Source organism: Muntiacus reevesi, chromosome 17 (genome assembly GCF_963930625.1).
Source record: "Muntiacus reevesi chromosome 17, mMunRee1.1, whole genome shotgun sequence".
In the NCBI taxonomy this organism is placed as follows: Eukaryota; Metazoa; Chordata; class Mammalia; order Artiodactyla; family Cervidae; genus Muntiacus; species Muntiacus reevesi.
Window position 1 is genome coordinate 22838606 of NC_089265.1, and position 19347 is coordinate 22857952.

Consider the following 19347-nt stretch of genomic DNA (forward strand, 5'->3'; position numbering starts at 1 on the left):
GATGTCACTAGCTCTCAGAATATGTTGACATGTGGGAGAGCAAACTGTAGTGACAATGTGCCCTTCAGCGGCCGTGGCTCTCGGCTGGTAATAATAAAGTCCTTTGCAGGCTGCAGTGGGGAGGCAGACAGCAGTCTCACGCTCGAGGACAGTTACAGCTGATGGGCTGCAGGACCCTTGCAATGACTTATTGCCTTTAAAGAAACATTTTGTCTTGCCAAGATCGGCTTAGGAAAACCAGTGTGAATTTGTTTGTGGATATAGACTCATCATGATGCATTCAAATCATCACATTTTAACCTGTACCTGTAAAACTGAAAATATTTAAGCTTAAATTAAAGGAATAAATAGAAACTTATCAATCAAAATTCTTGCAAATTGGATGCTATCAATGGTAGAGTAATTCTTAGAATGGATAAAGTAGAATAATGGCTTGCTTAAAGGTAGTGTGATATAGTGGGAAAAGCAGGGCCTGTGGAGGCCTACAGATAGGGGTTCAAATTCTGGCTCTCCACTTACTGAGGATGTCTGCTTGGGCAATTTATGTAATTTCTTTGTATCTCAGCTTCCCGTATCTTCAAAGGAGGGGTGCTTATTTCTTGCTTTTAGAGTTATTCTGAGTGTTTGTTGAAATCACACATAGTATACCATATATGGCATAATGCATGCGTGCTCGGTGGTATCCAACTCTTTGCAACCCCATGGACTGTAGCCCATCAGGTTCCTCTGTCCACATGATTTTCAGGCAAGAATAGTGGAATGGGTTGCCATGTACTCCTCCAGGGGATCTTCCCAGCCCAGGGATCGAATGTGTGTCTTCTGCATAGGCAGGCAGATTCTTTACTGCTGAGTTACCTGGGAAGCCCATATGGCATAAGAGGCACTCAATAAATACTAGTTTTCTTGTCTTGCATATTTTACTTTTATTTTAGAATATATTTAATTAATTTATTATTCACTTGAGCTACTACAGGTTAGAATGTGGTTCCCCAGCCTTACGCTGTAGGTTCCAAACACACCACACACTTCCTCTCAAGACTTGATCAGATTGCATAACCAGTGTTGACACCTCTTCCTGAAGTCCCGCTCCTCAGGAAAAAGGGTCATTTGTACCTCTTTATCTGCTCTGATCTGAGTCTTTAGAGTAGGTATTGTTCTGTTGCTTCAGAGAAGACAAAGTAGCTCCTTGGGGAGAAATAATTTATAGAAAGGAAATGAATATTTCCTTCTAAAGATGGTGAGCAGAGAAATAGGTGAAGTAAATACAGTACCAGCAGAACTTTTGGTGACTATTTTAGGAGCCAGGAAATAAAGTTTGATAAGGTATTTTTTTAAGTTTATATAAAAAGTCTTATGAAAATATAAAATAAATTCACACACATATATTTGACGAAAGGCCCATATTATGAAGAATAAGGATAAGTGAAAAAAGTAAAGCACTTCAAAGAAATAAGTAAAAATAAATACCAGTTCATCTAATATTTTCTATGGAGCCATACGGTCAAAATAACTATGCTCAAAACTACAAGTTTTTGTGAATCAATGACTTTTTTAAGTAGTAAATTTATTTCTTTAAAGAGAATATACATTTTTTTTTGTTCTCTGGAGCTACTGCATGAAATTCTTCTAGCACCAAAAACTGAAATTCTGGGCCCTTAGAGCAAAAATATCAAAATGCTTCCCTTTCCCCTTGATAAATATGATTTATTGTTGCCACATAAAGAACCAGATCAAACTAGCAGAGGCAAAAACATTTAAAACCCAGGTCAAAACTGCATAAACAAGAAAGGGAAGGGAAGGTTGATGGGAGGTCTCTCAGGAGTGACAGAGCGGTGGAACAGGCAGGCTATGGCAGAGCAGACTTGCCCCTTGGCCTTGGGGGCCACTGTAGCTCGGGATGTAGGCGATCCCTGTCTGAAGTTCTCCCTCTCCGATTCTTCTCTGTTTACTCACTGCCTTGTTTCTCACTTACTGTGTGTCCGCCAAAGGATGGGAAACATGGCTGCTCCAGCCCTTCGGAGCCTCATAGCCCACGGCTCCCACCACCGAATGGGGATCTCTATGCCCCTCCAGGTCTAGTTGAAAAAGTTCAGAAGGGCAATTCTGATTGGACAACTTGAGTCAGGTACCGCTGCTCTGCCCATACCAGCCAGCCCTACCCATCCTGGCCCTAGGCTCAGGCAATTGTGATGAGACCAAGAAATTCAACAGCAACTCCTACGTGGATAATAATGGTTCTGGGCAGGAGGACTCACAAATGTATGGTCCAGAGAGCAATAGTTCCTTCTAAGTGTCACACTCCTTACATGAGTTATAATGTTGCTTCTTTTCTGAGTCTCCGATTGTTGGGTGCTTGAAGGTACAGTACAGTAGAGCAATTCTACCTGCGTTTGAACCTTAGCTCTTTGACATACCAGGGATGTGACCTTGGGCAAGTTGCTAATCTTGGTCCTCAGTTTTCCTATTTGCAAAACGGGGGCTCAGGGCGCGCAGGCGCAGACGGCGTTGGTCCGAAGAAGACCTTCAGCGGTGCCCCGGCAGAGCGGACAGGCCCCTCCTAGCGGAGCGGACGGGCCCTCCGGTCGGAGATATGTGTAACACACCGACTTACTGGGACCTAGGAAAGGCTGCCAAAGATGTCTTCAACAAAGGATATGGATTTGGCATGGTCAAAATAGATCTGAGAACCAAGTCATGTAGTGGAGTGGAATTTTCTCCTTCTGGTCATGCTTACACTGATACAGGGAAAGGATCAGGCAACCTAGAGACCAAATACAAGATCTGTAACTATGGGCTGACCTTCACCCAGAAGCGGAACACAGACAATACTCTTGGGACAGAAATCTCTTGGGAGAATAAGTTGGCTGAAGGGTTGAAACTGACTCTTGATACCATATTTGTACCGAACACAGGAAAGAAGAGTGGGAAATTGAAGGCCTCATATAAACGGGATTGTTTCAGTCTTGGCAGTAATGTTGATATAGATTTTTCAGGACCAATCATCTATGGCTGGGCTGTGTTGGCCTTTGAAGGTTGGCTTGCTGGCTATCAGATGAGTTTTGACACAGCCAAATCCAAACTGTCACAGAATAATTTCGCCCTGGGTTACAAGGCCGCAGACTTCCAGCTGCACAGTCATGTAAATGATGGCACTGAGTTTGGGGGGTCAATCTACCAGAAGGTGAATGAGAAGACTGAAACGTCGATAAACCTCGGGGGGGACAGCCGGCAGTAACAACACCCGCTTCGGCATCACTGCTAAGTACAAGCTGGACTGTAGAACTTCTCTCTCTGCTAAAGTAAACAATGCCAGCCTGATTGGACTGGGTTACACTCAGACCCTTTGACCAGGAGTGAAACTGACCCTGTCAGCTCTAATCGATGGAAAGAACTTCAATGCAGGAGGGCACAAGGTCAGTCTGGGATTTGAACTAGAAGCTTAATGTGGTTTTGAATAAAGCATCAGCTTTGTCCCTGGAGGTGAAGAGAAATGAACCCACTATGTTTTGGCCTTAAAATTCTTCTGTGAAATTTCAAAAGTGTGAACTTTTTATTCTTCCAAAGAATTGTACTCCTCCCCACACTGAAGCTTAGGTACTGAGTCCATCCTAAGGGAGGTGCTTGAAGGCATGCCCGAAAGTTGTCACGTTTGTACCACATTTCAGTTCAGTTCTGCAGTGTTTTTTTCAATGTGTTCCTCAGCGACGGTGTAGTGTCATGTTCAAAGGAGACGACCCGACCCTCCAGTTGTGCATCACGTCCTGCATGTCCCACACCACTTTTTCATGACCTTGTAATATATTGGTCTCTGTACGGTAGTAGCATCTTTGGTTTTGCATCAGAGTAAAATAAAATAAACCCATCACATTTGGAACATTTAAAAAAATGGGGATAATGATAGTCCCTACTTCATGAGGTTTAGGTGAGTATTATATGAGTTAATGCATCTAACGTACACTTAGAAGAGTGCCTAGCACATAGTGTTAGTTGCTCAGTCATGTCCGATACTTTGCAGACTGTAGCCAGACAGGCTCCTCTGTCCTTGGGATTCTCCAGGCAAGAATACTGGAGTGGGTTGCCATTTCCTTCTCCAGGAGATCTTCCCAACCCAGGGATTGAACTCCATGTTGTAGGCGGATTCTTTACTGTCTGAGTCACCTAGTACATACCAAGTGTTGAGAAATAATTACTACTATTAAAGCACACAAGGGGAAAAAAACACATGAGGAACAATAAATAGTAGGGAAGTTCTCTCTAACTTTCCCTGCTTCACCATCCTCCTCACACACCTTCCACTGTAAGTAACTATTAAAAGTTTAGTGTATATTTTCCAGAACTTTAAGTCTTACATTATTAAGTGTGTATTTACAGATTTTGCAACTTGCTTTTTCATCTTTCAATTTCAGTATGTTATAGATCAAGACTAGCCAATTTTCTCAAACTAGTGAGAGAAGAATAGGCATGGAGATGGATGTTTATATTCAAAATAAACCTAAGAGTCATAGTCATCAATATCAACTAACTCTCTCCTTTGTATCCCTGGCTGAATTCCTGGAAATAAAATTTATGCATGTCCAACAGTGTCTATGGCTGGCATTTCTCATCTGCAAGATAGTACACTGTGTTCCCAAGACCTTGTTGTTTCCAGATCCTTCCAGAGTTTATTCCTAGTGGGGGAGATTACATGAAGTTATTTAATGACCATGTTCTTGCAAGAGGTTTCTTACTACTCTCCCAAACCTTTGCTGACCTCTCTTTTTATACTTGAAATTTCAGTTAGAAAGGTCTCTGATTGATCCTCAGGCTCTTAGTTCTTTCTCTGTGGTTTGATTTACCATCTGACTCATCTAACTAAAATTGCAGCTACAAGTCTGTAAATCATAAATCACTTGACTTTAACTTAAAATTAATTAAATCAGAAGACATCACTTTATTCAGAAAAATGGCTTATTTGGGGAAGAATAGAAGGCTCACTGGAGGCTTCCCTGGTGGCTCAGATGATAAAGAATTTGCCTGCAATATAGGAGACCCAGGTTTGATCCTGTGTCGGAATGATCCCCTGGAGAAGGGAATGGCTACTCACTCCAGTATTCTTGTCTGGAGAATTGATGAACACAAGAGCCTGGTGGGCTACAGTCCATGGGACTGCAAAGAGTCAGACACAACTGAGTAACACAGAGGGTTCCTTACTCCATTTTTAAGCTGTTTATTTGATCACCTGACCCACCTGAGCTTCACTGAGGCTTTACTCTAGAAGGAAAAGATTTTATTGAAGTGTCTTTAAGGTAAGAACAAAAATGTCATAGTGCCACGTTGCTTCATGGAAGCATGCAACTTGTCAAGTCCTCTCTGCTTTTCATGCTCAGTGGGCCCTCGCTTTCTGCCCTTCCAAATCCTCCATGTCATCCTAGCTCAGATCAAATCCCCTTTAGACTTGCTTTATAATGCTGTGTAGCCATCACTCTGCATTTAAGTTAAATAAGCAGGGTGACAATATGCAGTCTTGATGTACTCCTTTCCTAATTTGGAAACAGTTTGTCGTTCCATGTCCAGTTCTAACTGTTGCTTCTTTACCTGCATACAGATTTTGCAGGAGGGAGGTCAGGTAGTCTGGTATTCCTATCTCTTTAAGAATCTTCTACAGTTTGTTGTGATCCACACAAAGGCTTTGGAGTAGTCAATAAAGCAGTTCAGTTCAGTCGCTCAATCGTGTCTGACTCTTTGCAACCCCATGGACTGCAGTATGCCAGGCTTTCCTGTCAATCACCAATTCCTGGCTCTTGCTCAAACTCATGTCCATTACATCAGTGATGCCATCCAATCATCTCATCCTCTGTCCTCCTCTTCTCCTTCAGCCGTCAAACTTTCTCAGCATCAGGGTCTTTTCCAATGAACTGGCTCTTCGCACTGGGTGGTCAAAGTATTAAAGTTTCAGCTTCAGCATCAGTCCTTCCAGTGAATATTCAGGACTGATTTCCTTTAGGATTGACTGGTTGGATCTCCTTGCAGTCCAAGGGACTCTCAAGAGTCTTCTCCAACATCACAGTTCAAAAGCATCAGTTCTTCGGTGCTCAGCTTTCTTTATGGTCCATGTGGAAAATCGTAGCTTTCACTAGATGGACCTTTGTTGACAAAGTAATGTCTTTGCTTTTTAACATGCTGTCTAGGTTGATCATAGCTTTCCTTCCAAGAAGCAAGTGTCTTTTAATTTCATGGCTGCAGTCACCATCTGTAGTGATTTTTTAGCCCCCCAAAATAAAGACTGTCACTATTTCCAGCGTTTTCCCATCTATTTGCCATGAAGTGATGGGGCTAGGTGCCATGATCTTAGTTTTCTGAACGTTGAGTTTTAAGTCAACTTTTTCACTCTCCTCTTTCACTTTCATTGAGTCTCTTTAGTTCTTCTTCACTTTCTGCCATAAGGGTGGAGTCATCTGTGTATCTGAGGTTATTGGTATTTCTCCTGGCAATCTTGATTCCAGCTTGTGCTTCTTTCAGCCAAGTAGATGTTTTTCTGGAACTCTCTCACTTTTTCGATGATCCAACAAATGCTGGAAATTTGATCTCTGTGAAATACCAGGCTGGATGAAGCACAAGCTGGAATCAAGATTGCCAGGAGAAATATCAATAACCTCAGATATAACCAAAATCTGGACAGGGAGGCCTGGCGTGCTGTAGTTCATGGGGTCACAAAGAGTCAGACATGACTGAGTGGCTGAACTGAACTGATAACCAAAATAAAGTTCTCAAATTCAGGAACATTGACACTCATACAGTGCTTTAATCTATTGAACATATGCCAATTGTGTTCCAGTACTGTCCTTCATAGTGTTTTTTTCCTCCTCCAGTCTGGAATCTCATACGTGGCTTATAAATATACATTGCTTATTCCTTTATTCTCTGGCTTGTGTATATTAAATAGAAATCTGTTGACATCAACCTGTTACCTATACAGCAGTAAATTGATATTTGGCTTTACCATTTCTCTTTCCTTTTTCATTTTCTTTTTTTTTTTTTTTGTGGGAGGTGGTTAATATTCTTTATACTTTGTCAGAATACAAGATGGTTAACTACTATTTTTCAACCCATGTCCCCCCACTTACTTTAGTTCTAACTCTACAATGAAATATATGCTTCATCAGTATTTTTCCAAAACTTTTCATTTATCTCCTAGTTAAAGAATAGTTTGTTCTTCAGCACATTCAAGAGAGTAAAAGTTGCTTCTTGGGGCTTGGGTGAAAATTTCTTAGATATATAATGGCATATAATCTTGAAAAAATAACAATGGTACATAAACAGATATACAGTGTATATGATGTGTTAACATTTCATGATTGTTGGTGGGTGTGTGCAGGCATAACTTAAAAGACTCCTTAGGGGGCAATAATGGGAAAAGAAAAAGTTAAGAAGCATTGCTCTAGTAGATTCTTTAGAAATGACTCGTGTATATTTCCTGAGTTACTGATGTTCAAAATATTTTTTCTATAATTTTTACTTGAAGCAAACCTTAGATAGGCATAAAATTCTTGAATTGCACTTCCTCCTTGGAATTTCTTGAACATTCTACTTCACTATGGATATATTTTTAAAATAGATCTTGTAAACTCTGGTATCAGATTAAGGACTTTTTGGTCCTTATAGGCAATTTGTTCATTTGCCTGAAGTTCCTGGTGAATTTTTTCTTTGTTTTTTAAATGTAATAGTTTAATAGGTTAGACCTAGTGGTTGGTCAGAACAGTTCTATCTCAATTTTTCCCAACATAAGGTAGGCCTTTTCAACATACAGAGCCAAATGCTCTTTTATTTCTGTAACATTTTACTTGGTTATAGTTTAAATATTCACTTCCATGATACAGCATTTTTCCCAGTATTTTTTCCTTAAAGTATACTTGATGTATATTATATGTTACAGGTGTACAATATATTGATTTACAATTTTAAAGGTTATACTCCATTTATAATTATTACAAAATATTGGAAATTTTCCCTGTATTTTACAGTATATATTAATCCACTGCCCCTATATTGCCACTCCCCTCTTCAATCTGCCCTCTCCCCACTGGTAACCACTAGTTCTCTATATCTGTGAATCTGCTTGTTATGTTATGTTCACTAGGTTTTTTTCTTTTTTGTATTTTTTAGATTTCACCAACAAGCAATATCATACAGTATTTGTCTTTCTCTGTCTTGACTCATTTCACTTGGAGGACATAATGCCCTCCCAGACCACCCAGCTGCAAATGACAAAATGTCATTCTTTTTTATGTCTGAATAGTATCCCATTGTGTGTGTGTTGTGTGTGTGTGTTCACATTTTCTTTATCCATTAATCTGTTGGTGGACACAAGTTGCTTTCATAACTTGGTGATTGTAAATAATGCTGCTAAGAACATTGGGGTGCATGTGTCTTTTTGAGTTAATGTTTTTGATGTTATCAGATGTAAACCCAGGAGTAGAATTGCTGGCTCATATGGTAGCTCTATTTTAAGTTTTGGAGGAACCTCCATGGTATTTTCCACAGTGGCTGCACCAGTTTACATTCCCACTCACTGTGTACCAACGTGCCATAATTTTATTTTCCAGTTACATATATGATGGAGTTTTTTTGCCTTCTTTACTCTTGTCATTGCTCCTTCTTTTCTCATTTTCATTCTCTTGTTTCCCTAACTTTTCTCAATATCTCTTATTAAATTTTCTTTTAAATCTAGTCTCCCTTATGCAACTAGTAATTTATTCAGTGTTTCATAATTGTTTTTTTTCTTAAACTTCTTTCCGAGTTCCAGCAATTCACTATTTTTAGTTTTTAAATTTCTGATTCTAGGCATTAAAACATCTCTCTAAATGATTGCTCAAGGATTTTTCATTTACTTTGAGGGTTATTGTTTTTTCTTCCTATGTTTCATGGGACAGAATTTTCAACTGAGAGTCGGTTTTTGTTTTCTTACATTATCTTTGGAGGATCTTTGCATTAATCTAGATTGCTTTTTAGATTTCATTTCTAGGTATTTTGTGGTCATATTTTCTAGTTTCAAAAGTGCCCTCCTTAGTATCGTGTAGTGTCTGTAATGTATGATGCTGATGGTGGTAAGGGTAGGAAGAATGATTATAGTATCTTATTTATCTAATTTCCGTAGAATATTAATTTTTATTTCTCCTTTCTGTTTCTTTCTCTTCATTGTTACATCTCCAAAGGTCACCTTATTTTCTATATTTACCTGATTCCCCCTTAGAAGCAATGCTTCTCTGAAGTTGCCCTCCCCAAAATCTTTTACTTTCAAGTCCCTTTCACATAGTTGTGAAATATCAAGACACATCTTTTAGCAATTAATGATAATTTTATCTTTTTGAGAGTGATTGTTTTTCTGTGTTTCATCCCAGGTACTCTACTCTGTTCACCCCTTCTCATGGAGTTTCTCAAGCCACCTCATTCTATTCTCTGCATTCATAAATATGGAGTAAAAGTGGAGCTCTGAGGAAATTTGAAAATTGGTATTATTTTTTATGGGTGATTTGAAGTGTGTAGCATTTTCAGATAATGATAAATGTATAGATTATGTGAGGTTTTATTTACTCGCTCCTGTTGATCTTATAGTTTTATATGGAGATTTGATTCCATCGGTAATAATTCTCCTGAATAGAAAATATTTTCAGTTTAACAAAGTTATTGTGTTTTCTATATTTCCTATGTCTTGACCCTAGTTATTTATCAAAATAATGAGGACTTCATTGATGCCCAACAAATTAATTGATCTAAGAAAATTATAATAATGTTTAAAAATCATTTTTATTGTCTTATTGCTTTGGATACAAGTGACAGTGGCTTTAGCAGACACCCTAGTCTCAGAACCAATCACTTCTCATGACAGCTGCGCTTAACTGGAAACGTAATTGCAATTTTGATTTTGATGAATCAAAACATTTCCCTCCTTTACCTTGGTCTTGGATCTTTGTGCTGTTGACTTGGGGAACTGTTTGTTGATATGCTGTAATGCTGACTATAGTTACCTTTAAAAAGAAATAATTTTCTTGTCTTGAGTACTAAGAGAATAGTACAAGGGTGCAAGACTTTAACACACAGGTAAACTCTGGACATTGGTGGAGCAATCAGTAGATAGAAGAGTAAATGCAGGATACAATATGAACAGGAAAGGGGAAGAAAACAATATGATGTCACTGTCTAACAAAAGGAAGTTTCCTTTCTTCTGAATTATTGGAGAGAATTCAGCAACATATGTGCCTTGAGTGGAGTACTGATGAGTGAAAGATCTCTTATGGTCTATGGCTTCCAAGAAGACAGTAATAGAGACATCATAAAGAGGAGCCAGTAGGGAAGTAGGATTGTCTCTAGTGGATTAGAGAGATGAGGACTTCACTGAAAAGGAGCTGAGGGGAATTCTCCTGGGTCATTTCATAGATTCATTGTGTGATATGGAGTCTTGGGAAGCTGTGTGGTTAAGAGATGCTTAACAGAATCAGATGCCTTTAATCAAGGCCTTTAATGTCTTCTCTGGTGAAGGTTTATGGTGTCGAGGTTTGTGAGATAAATTTGGTTTGGTTAATTAGGTCATCTAGGAATACTTAGGGTCTCTACATTTTGCCCAAGTAACGTTTGACATGGATAGCATACAATATTTTCTGTTAATTACATTTCACAACATAACACTGTGGTAAGAGTTCTTGTATTTTATAAAATCTCAGGAGTAATGAAGAGGGAGGATGTGCCATCCAGCAATATTTCATGAAGCTAATTACCTTAGGGAATTCAGGAATATTTGTGCAGATGAATGCACTATACAGGTAATAAGCTCTTATAAAAGATGAAGTGTTCTAATTACAAAGCAATTATTATAATGCATGACAGTTTTAAATTGCTCTATTTTGTGTTGCATTTAGTTTTTATTTGAAAGTAAAACAAAACAGATAAAAATTTGTCACCTATTTTTAGTTTCACTGTTTAATTATTCTTAACCCCTTTAGGACAGGCAGTTGTTGATTTCAAATAATATTCAGAAATCATTTTATTTGTTTAAAAGTTAAACTGTTGTGAATGTATATTCACCTTTGATGTTTGAAATTATGTTCATGGCATCTGAGTAAGTTAATAGAAGCTACTTTAATTATGCACTATATTTTTGTCTAACTTCTAATTTTGCTTACTTTTCTTTCAGTGCTTGATGAATAAATGTTCATCATTTATTGTGGGATTTCAAAAGTGCTTGTGAAATACTGCTTTCAAACTTTGCAGAAAAAAAGGTAAACAGTCATAGAAACCACCTATTCTTGGCTTCTGGGGGTTTTGTTGTTGTTATCACAGTTCCTGTAATAGCATCTGAAACCAAAAGGAAAGTCCACAAAAATCCAAAGGGCAAGAAATAAACACTATCTTTTGTAATTGTAAGATTATCTTATTCTGTAATTTCAGCCAAGGAACAAATATTTTGGAAAGAGCAAGGAGAAAAAAATAAACAAAATAGAGGCGAGTATTACGAGTGTTTGCTGTGTGTGTGTGTGTGTGTGCATGCGTATGTGGTGGGGGCATAGTATGGAATCCAAGTACTTTTATTTTAAGAAATATCTGCTAAAGTAACCCCATTGAATCACTTGCTGAAATAGCAAATTTTCTGCAGGAATAGAGAACTTGAAAGTAAATTACCAGAAGGAACGTGTTTTATTTTACAAACAGTAGTTGTAATGCGTACTGTTGATTCTCTACACAACAGCTAACTGCTACCCTGTTTTTTTCAAGCATGTAGAGACCACAGCCCACATCAGAAGTTGAAAATGCAGATACTTGCTTTCCTGCCTTCCTTGACGGAGGTGGCCGTTTACCCAGTGGTGACCATTGAATATACAGAGGAGTTTGTTGGGGGAATTTCTGTGAAATACCTTTCTCTCTGCTTGGACTGCAAGGAGATCCAACCAGTCCATCCTAAAGGAGATCAGTCCTGGGTGTTCATTGGAAGGACTGATGTTGAAGCTGAAACTCCAATACTTTGGCCACCTCATGAGAAGAATTAACTCATTGGAAAAGACACTGATGCTGGGAGGGATTGGGGGCAGGAGGAGAAGGGGACGACAGAGGATGAGATGGCTGGATGACATCACCAACTCGATGGACGTGAGTTTGAGTAAACTCCCAGAGTTGGTGATAGACAGGGAGGCCTGCTGTGCTGCGATTCATGGGGTCGCAAAGAGTCGAACATGACTGAGCGACTGAACTGAACTGAACTGATAAAGGTGGAGAGATATATGGGGAAAAACCCTTTGCTACTCTGCCTTTCCTTGCCCACCTCCATTATGATTCTTTCCCACTTTCTAGGAGGTTGTACAGGGCTTCCCTGGTGGCTCAAATGGGAAAGAATCTGCCTGCAATGCAGGAGACCTGGGTTCAATCCCTGGTTCAGGAAGATCCCCTGGAGAAGGGAGTGGCTATCCACTCCAGTATTCTTGCCTGGAGAATTCCATGAACAGAGGAGCCTGGCAGGCTACAGTCCATGGGGTCTGCAAAGAGTCAGAGATTGTATGCTACTGCTGCTGCTAAGTCGCTTCAGTCTTGTCCGACTCTGTGCAACCCCATAGATGGCAGCCCACCAGGCTCCTTCATCCCTGGAATTCTCCAGGCAAGAACACTGGAGTGGGTTGTCATTTCCTTCTCCAATGCACCACAGTGAAAAGTGAAAGTGAAGTTGCTCAGTCGTGTCCGACTCTTAGTGACCCTATGGACTGCAGCCCACCAAGCTCCTCTGTCCATGGGATTTTCCAGGCAAGAGTACTGGAGTCGGGTGCCATTGCCTTCTCCCAGAGATTGTATAGGGATATGATATTTGGAATGGTCACAGGCATATTGCAGCTATGCAGGGAGTCATGGCACTCAGGGGGTGGCAGAGAGAAACCTACCTGTATCTTTGTCTGGATCTTTGATGTCATTGAGTCATTAACCTTGAGACCACTTTACCTCTAGGCTTCTGTTATTCAAATCACTTTTAGTGACCCACTCTATTATATACAGCCAAACACATTTTGATTAAGTAGGGTATCCAATTTTTCACATTAAACAACACTAACTTGACAAAAAAGTTAACAAGATTATAGCTGCATCATAGGTAACTTTGTTATCTAACAGAGCTAAAGGATCACAACTCTTTTGTTTTGCGCTGAAGACATGCGAATTTCTCTATAATCATCGTAATTCCAGGATCCTGTTCCCAACACCCCTTCTCTGCTGCATTTCTTTCATCCTCAATGTAAAGTCTTTAAACATTTCTAATTTGTTTTTCACCTACCCTGGATTCCCTATTCCTTTGCTATCTCTTCCAGCAACATGAAGTCCTGCATGGGAACTGGACTTCTCTGCCTAAAAACACACTGTGCTGTCTGTATCTAATATCACTTCCTCACTTACCACTTTCCAATGTGCTCACTTTCTGCTTAGCCATCACATAGTTTGATTTTATCATTTTAATACGCACACAGGACTCTTTTAGAATCCGAATTTTCAGATAGGTGGGATTGTGTGTGTTTTCCCTAATGTGTTACAGCATTTGGTATATAGAGTAACCGTATACACTGGAGCAAATCAAGCATGTGGAATGGAATAGCCACACTTAGAACTCTCCCATAAAACCTGGAGAGTAGGTTTGCATGGTTTATGTCTAACAACCTGCAAACGGTTGCTTAATAAACTAGTCTACTGATCACTCTGTGTTTGTTGATTCTTCACTCTTTTCTTTCTGGTCAAAAATATTTATTAAAATGTTTAATATATGCTTACATAGGAAATTTGGAAACTGCAGACAAAGAGGAAAAACCAAAAACCAGCCAACTCCCTACAATCCAAAATGATGTTCACCTTTTGGTGTTTTGCTTTCTGATAATTTTTTTTCTTCATATAGATTCCAGTGGGATTTTGCTTGCTGGTTTGTTTGCAGCCATTGGCCAGGCCAAATGAAGGTGGTAGGAGAATCTGAAGAGATGTCTGTTATTAGGAAAGACACCCTGAAAATTTCTCCTGAGTCCCTATACATCACAGACAAGTAAGTACAATTTTGGTTGCTGATTATATCCAAGATATCTTTTAGTTCTCAAAATTTAACAAAATTACGAATCAATGTTATAATTCATAATTTAAGGATGAGATGCCTAGGTCAGGGAAATTAAGGCATTTGCCTGAGGTAAAGCAGCTTGCTAAGTCCTAAAGCTGGGGATGAAGCCCGTGTCTGACTTGACTTCCAGGCAGGTGTTCTTTTTTCACCCCGCTACCAAACAGGCAGTTATTTGTTGTTTGGTTCCATTTCTTTTATTTTGTAAAGGAGGAGGCTATCAAGCATAATGCTCTAGAAACGAGTACTCTTGTTCGCTCTTTCTGGGTTCTTGTTAAGCTCTTTTAGCTAGTCTTTTTTCTCTTTTGGCCGCTTTCTCCCATATCATCCGTGTGTGTGTGTGTTGAGCCCTGATTCAAATGAGCAGGGCCAAGTATAATACCTGGCACCATACCAATCACTCCAAATGGTGAACACCAACCATTGCTGAGATTCTAAATTCTAAGAAGCACATTCCTTGATGAAAGATAGTCTCTGATTTAAGTTTCCCCAACTCAGGTGCCATCTCGAACAGCAAGACCATGCTTCGCATTCCATCCACCTTTTAAAGAGGGTGAATTTTTCAGGGCAGAGCAAAGAGGGGAGATTCTAGAGCCTAAAGCTGACAGAGGACAGCCAAGATCAGTTTCGTTTGGTGTGTGTTTATTTTCTTAAGCCCGAACCGTAGTCAAAACTGGACACAGCTGTCCTTTCTCAAGGAGATTTCACTCCCAGACTGAGTGTTTGGATTTCAGCTCATTGTTTAATAGTTCTAGAATTCAAACGGTCACCTTGAGGCAGGAAGGTTAGCACTCCATTAAGATGGATGGGGAAGGTTCACACCTCTCACTTTTATTTTATTTCTTTGCTTTTCTTTCCATTTTGCCTGCAAACTCAGCAAAGCTGAAGCCCATTCACTACATAGGCTGTTTTTATACCCACTGGGCTGAAAAGTTGATTTACAGAAGAACTTGGATTTTCCAGGAAAAGGAAAAATCCACAGAGGGTTTTAAAATCTGCAAAATATGACAGGATTATCAGAGGAATAAGAAATCTTATGCTAGATCCTTTGGTTCTTAAGTCAATCCCCAACGAGGGTTTAAAGCCCATGTACTTCTTGGATGGTTCTTCTGGACCTTCCTATAAATGTTCTTCATATAATATCTGCTAAGAGGGAGAGCTAAAATCCGCAGCATTAATGTGAAATGCTGGCCAGTGCATTTTTGTTCCGTTAGCTTTCGCAGATGTTGATTGAAAGGCAAAGAGGAAGTGAGTTAACATTTGCTGAGAGCCCATTGTGTGAGAGCACCAGAGCACCTTCTCTCTGTTGGAGAAACATCCATGATTTCCTCTAATACAAGTCAGTCTCTGAGAAGGGCTGTAGTAGAGATTCATGCAACAGAACCATGGAGAAAGGGACAAGTTCATTCTGATTGGAGCAATTTAGAAAAGCTCCTCAGAGGTCAGACTCAAAACCAATTTGGAATCTGGCAGGAAAAGCTTGACAGTGGATGAGTCCATTTAGTAAAGAACTGGAGCTGAAGCAGAGTATATTATTGAGAACTGAGAGCAGACAGTTCCTCGCAGTTGCCTGCAGTGAACATGGCAGAAACAGCCTAGATGTTTCCCAACCTCTTTCCCTCTTCCTGAACGCACAAGGAGACTACATTCCCAGCCTCCCCTGTGGTCACATGGGGTTACACGATTGTCCTCTGACAAATGGAATGAAGGTAGGGTGTATGCCATTTCCTCCTCACTAGCTCTCTTTGCTATATGGCTAGCTGAATGCAGTGGATCCATCATGGAAGCCCTGGAAGAGGGTGGTCCCATGAAGTGGCAGAAACTGGATGCTGACATTATCAGACAGAGGCTGTCCCCAAATACTTGATCAGACTGTAAAGTGAGCCGGAAATACATTAAGCCACTGAGCTTTGTTGTTAGAGTGTTCATGCGTGCTCAGCCGCTCACTCATGTCCAACTCTTTACAGCCCCATGGACTGTAGCCTGCCAGGCTCCTCTGTCTTGCCTGGATATTCCAGGCAAGACTACTGGCTGTAAAGTTGGGCACAATTGTTTCCAAGATTGTTGTTGTTGTTGCTATTTTAATAAGAATAGATGTCATTATTCATAAATAATTGCCTGGATTCTTGATTATCTTTTTAGGATAGATTCCTAGTAGTAGAATTCAAAGTCAAAAAAGTTTGAAAAATTGTAAAAGATCTTGATGTATAGGAAAGTGGCTTTCCAGAAAGGTTCCAGAAGTTTATTTTCCAAGCAGCAGATTATGAAATGACCTATCTTAAAACACTTTCATCTACATTGAACAGTATCACTTAAAATTATCTACACTTTTTATGGTTTTCTCTGAAGTCAAAAGACTCAAGGATAATACATTCATGATGTATTTGGTAGCTGATTTTTAGTTGGCAAAGTGACTGGCTCCTGCTGCAACGGGCTTAAATGTTTCATTTTAGGAAGCCATGGGTGTTCTCTGATCATAATGTACAGCAAGCTGATTTCATTTAGTACAGGTTGGGCTAAACCATGATAACAAATCACCATCAAATCTCAGTGGCTTAATACAACAGAACTTTACTTCTTGTTCTAAAGGTCAGTAGTTGGTACTTTGCCATTTATAACTGCTTAAACTTGATAAGGGAATCTGATAAGTCAGGTATTGCTCTTTCATTTTTCACCTGGGGGGCACCTGTCACTTCCTCTCATGTCTCCTTGGCCAGATTAAGCCATGTGACCACACTGACTACAGAGGTGTGGGAAAGGATGGTGTCATCTTTGTGCCCAGGTACCAATCAGGGGAAAGTTCATGGACAACAATACTGACTCTCACACCTAGTTGACCTTGACCTTTGAGAAAGGGGCTGCATCTTTTAATAACTCCTGGAAGTGTCCTTTGGCACTCTCTTCCCTTCTGAGGTTCTCAGACGGGGGTCAGCAAGGTTTGGGCCTTGGACCAAATGTGTCCTGCTGTTTTTGCATGATCTGCAAGTTAAAAATTGCTATTATATTTTCACATGGTTGGGAAAAAAGCCAAAGAAAAATATTATTGTATAACACATGAAGATTATATGAAATTCAAATACATGTCTAAATAAAGTTTTATTGAAACACAGCCTACTTGTTGATGTACTGTTTATGACTGTTTCTGTGTAACGGTGGCAAAACTGAGGCGTTGCAACAGAAACTTTTTACTATCCGGCCTTTTACAGAAAAAGTTGGCCAATCTCTGATCTTAGACATGGCACTAAAGAAAACCATGGTCATTTCAAGATGAAAAAAGTCACCTCTTGAAAAGTGATTATTTGCTAAATGTTTCAAATTCAGCTCATTGAATTCAAAACCAGCAAACAAAAATATTAAATCTTTTTATGGTTGATGTGCATATTTACTGTGTGTGTGGCTGAGCCCTGAATAGAAGTTTGATGAAAATTCAGGCCCAACAGCCAAGTTGGACTGGAATTAGAGAGGAAAGCTCTTGGAATTACCAGGAGGTCATCTGAATTAGATATTGTGGTTACAAGTTAGACAAGATGAGTTTCTCATCAGGATCTTTTACCACCTGAGGATTTGTTATATAAATCCACTCAATGTTTTAGAATCAACCTGGATACAAACATAAGCCCTCATTGCCTCCCATTAAAATAAATAACTTAAAGATAAAGGAAGAAAAGATTGGCTTCCCAAGTGGAGGAAGAAACCCGAGTTTTGCCATTCACTTTCCCAGTTTGTTGCTGCTGGAAGACTGTGTTTCACTTTTGATGTGATTTAAAAAAAAAAAAAAAAAAAAGAAAAGTTTTGGATTTCCCCTTAGAGGTTCCATAAGCATTTATATAGAATTGGCTTTCTGGGTGATTTACCAGCTGCGCTGTGTGAGGTTTTCAGAGAGTGCACGCTCCATCCATTGTCAACATATTCCTTGTGTTAAAACTGGGATTTCTAAAATAACATGTTGATCCAGTGACGGAATGCCATTTCTCTTCATTTACTTTCCAAGTTGTAATGCACCAGTTAGTGATGTTAGGAATGAGATGGGAGACACACATATATATTCCAACTGAGGTCAAGATCTATTCTTTTTAAATGTCAAAAATGACATTCCTAATACCCATGTATATAGATTCCATTTATTTGTGCACTTAAATTAACTCCTTTCTAAATCCAGCTTCCACAGCTGCCAAAGACTTCCTGTGAAAGGCATTTTCTTCTAAACTAGTCATAATTCACATTCGACTCTCACTGGAAAAATGTCTCTCATGGCTTTGCGCCATTGTCAAAGGTATAGGCGGATAGTTTTTTTCTAACTTCAAGAGTAAGTTGTACCTGGTTTGGAAAACAGATTCCTGTGATAGTCCTTTGTACCTTTCCTCTCCTGAGATAGTTCTATTTTGCTTTCTCTTTCTTTTCGTGCTTGGCCAGTTTTCTTTTAAAAGCCTTTCCAACAAAGTTGTGTTGGTTTCTGCCATACAACAGTGCGAACGGTTGAAAATATATATACCCTCCCTCCTGAGCCTCACTCCCACCCCTGCCAGGCTAGCCCTCTAGGTAGTCACAGAGTGCTAAGCTGAGCTCCCTGTGTTACATAGCAGCTTCCTGCTAGCTATTTATTTTATACAATGGTAGTGAATATATGTAAACATGTAAATGCTGCTTTCACAGTTCATCCACCTTCTCCTTTGCCCCTGGTTAACTGCACTCTTTCATGATGCTATCCGCTCAAGAGTGGTAAAATAGGTCCTGAACACAGGTCATCCTCTGAAACTGGTAGGTGAATTTTTCCATTAGAAAGAAATCAATAGCTCTGATTAAGGGCTTGAATCTTGGACTTGTGTTCTGTTTGATCACCTATTTACTGCACGTCTATATTGGACACTTAGCAAACTCAGAATTAGCGCCTTTCTCCAGCTTTGGCACAATTTTTATTTCTTCTAAAATAAGATATAAAGCAGAAATCTCCAGACATCAAGAGATCTAGAAACCAGTCAAGTTGATATTATGTGGCCCATTTATTTTTGTGTCAAAGCTTTATTGCACAAAATATACTGCCACGTAGTTTTCAATGAAAATTTTTACCTTTTTCATAAGTATAGCAGATCTGGGTATCTCAGCTTTGGAGGTGGCGGTATTCAGAGAACTGGACATCCAATTCAAAGGAGAGAGGTGCCCTGGATCTTTTTATGACTTTCTTGAGGGCAGCATTGATTGACAGCAAAGGTATCCAACCATAAGTCTGAACTTAATTTGAGATGGGTTCA

The 19347-nt window shown here is 39.5% G+C and overlaps 1 pseudogene; it reads left to right on the forward strand.

Moving 5' to 3' along the window:
- Positions 1-2489: 2489 nt before the first annotated feature.
- Positions 2490-3539, forward strand: LOC136148313 (voltage-dependent anion-selective channel protein 3 pseudogene; annotated as a pseudogene).
- Positions 3540-19347: the final 15808 nt, after the last annotated feature.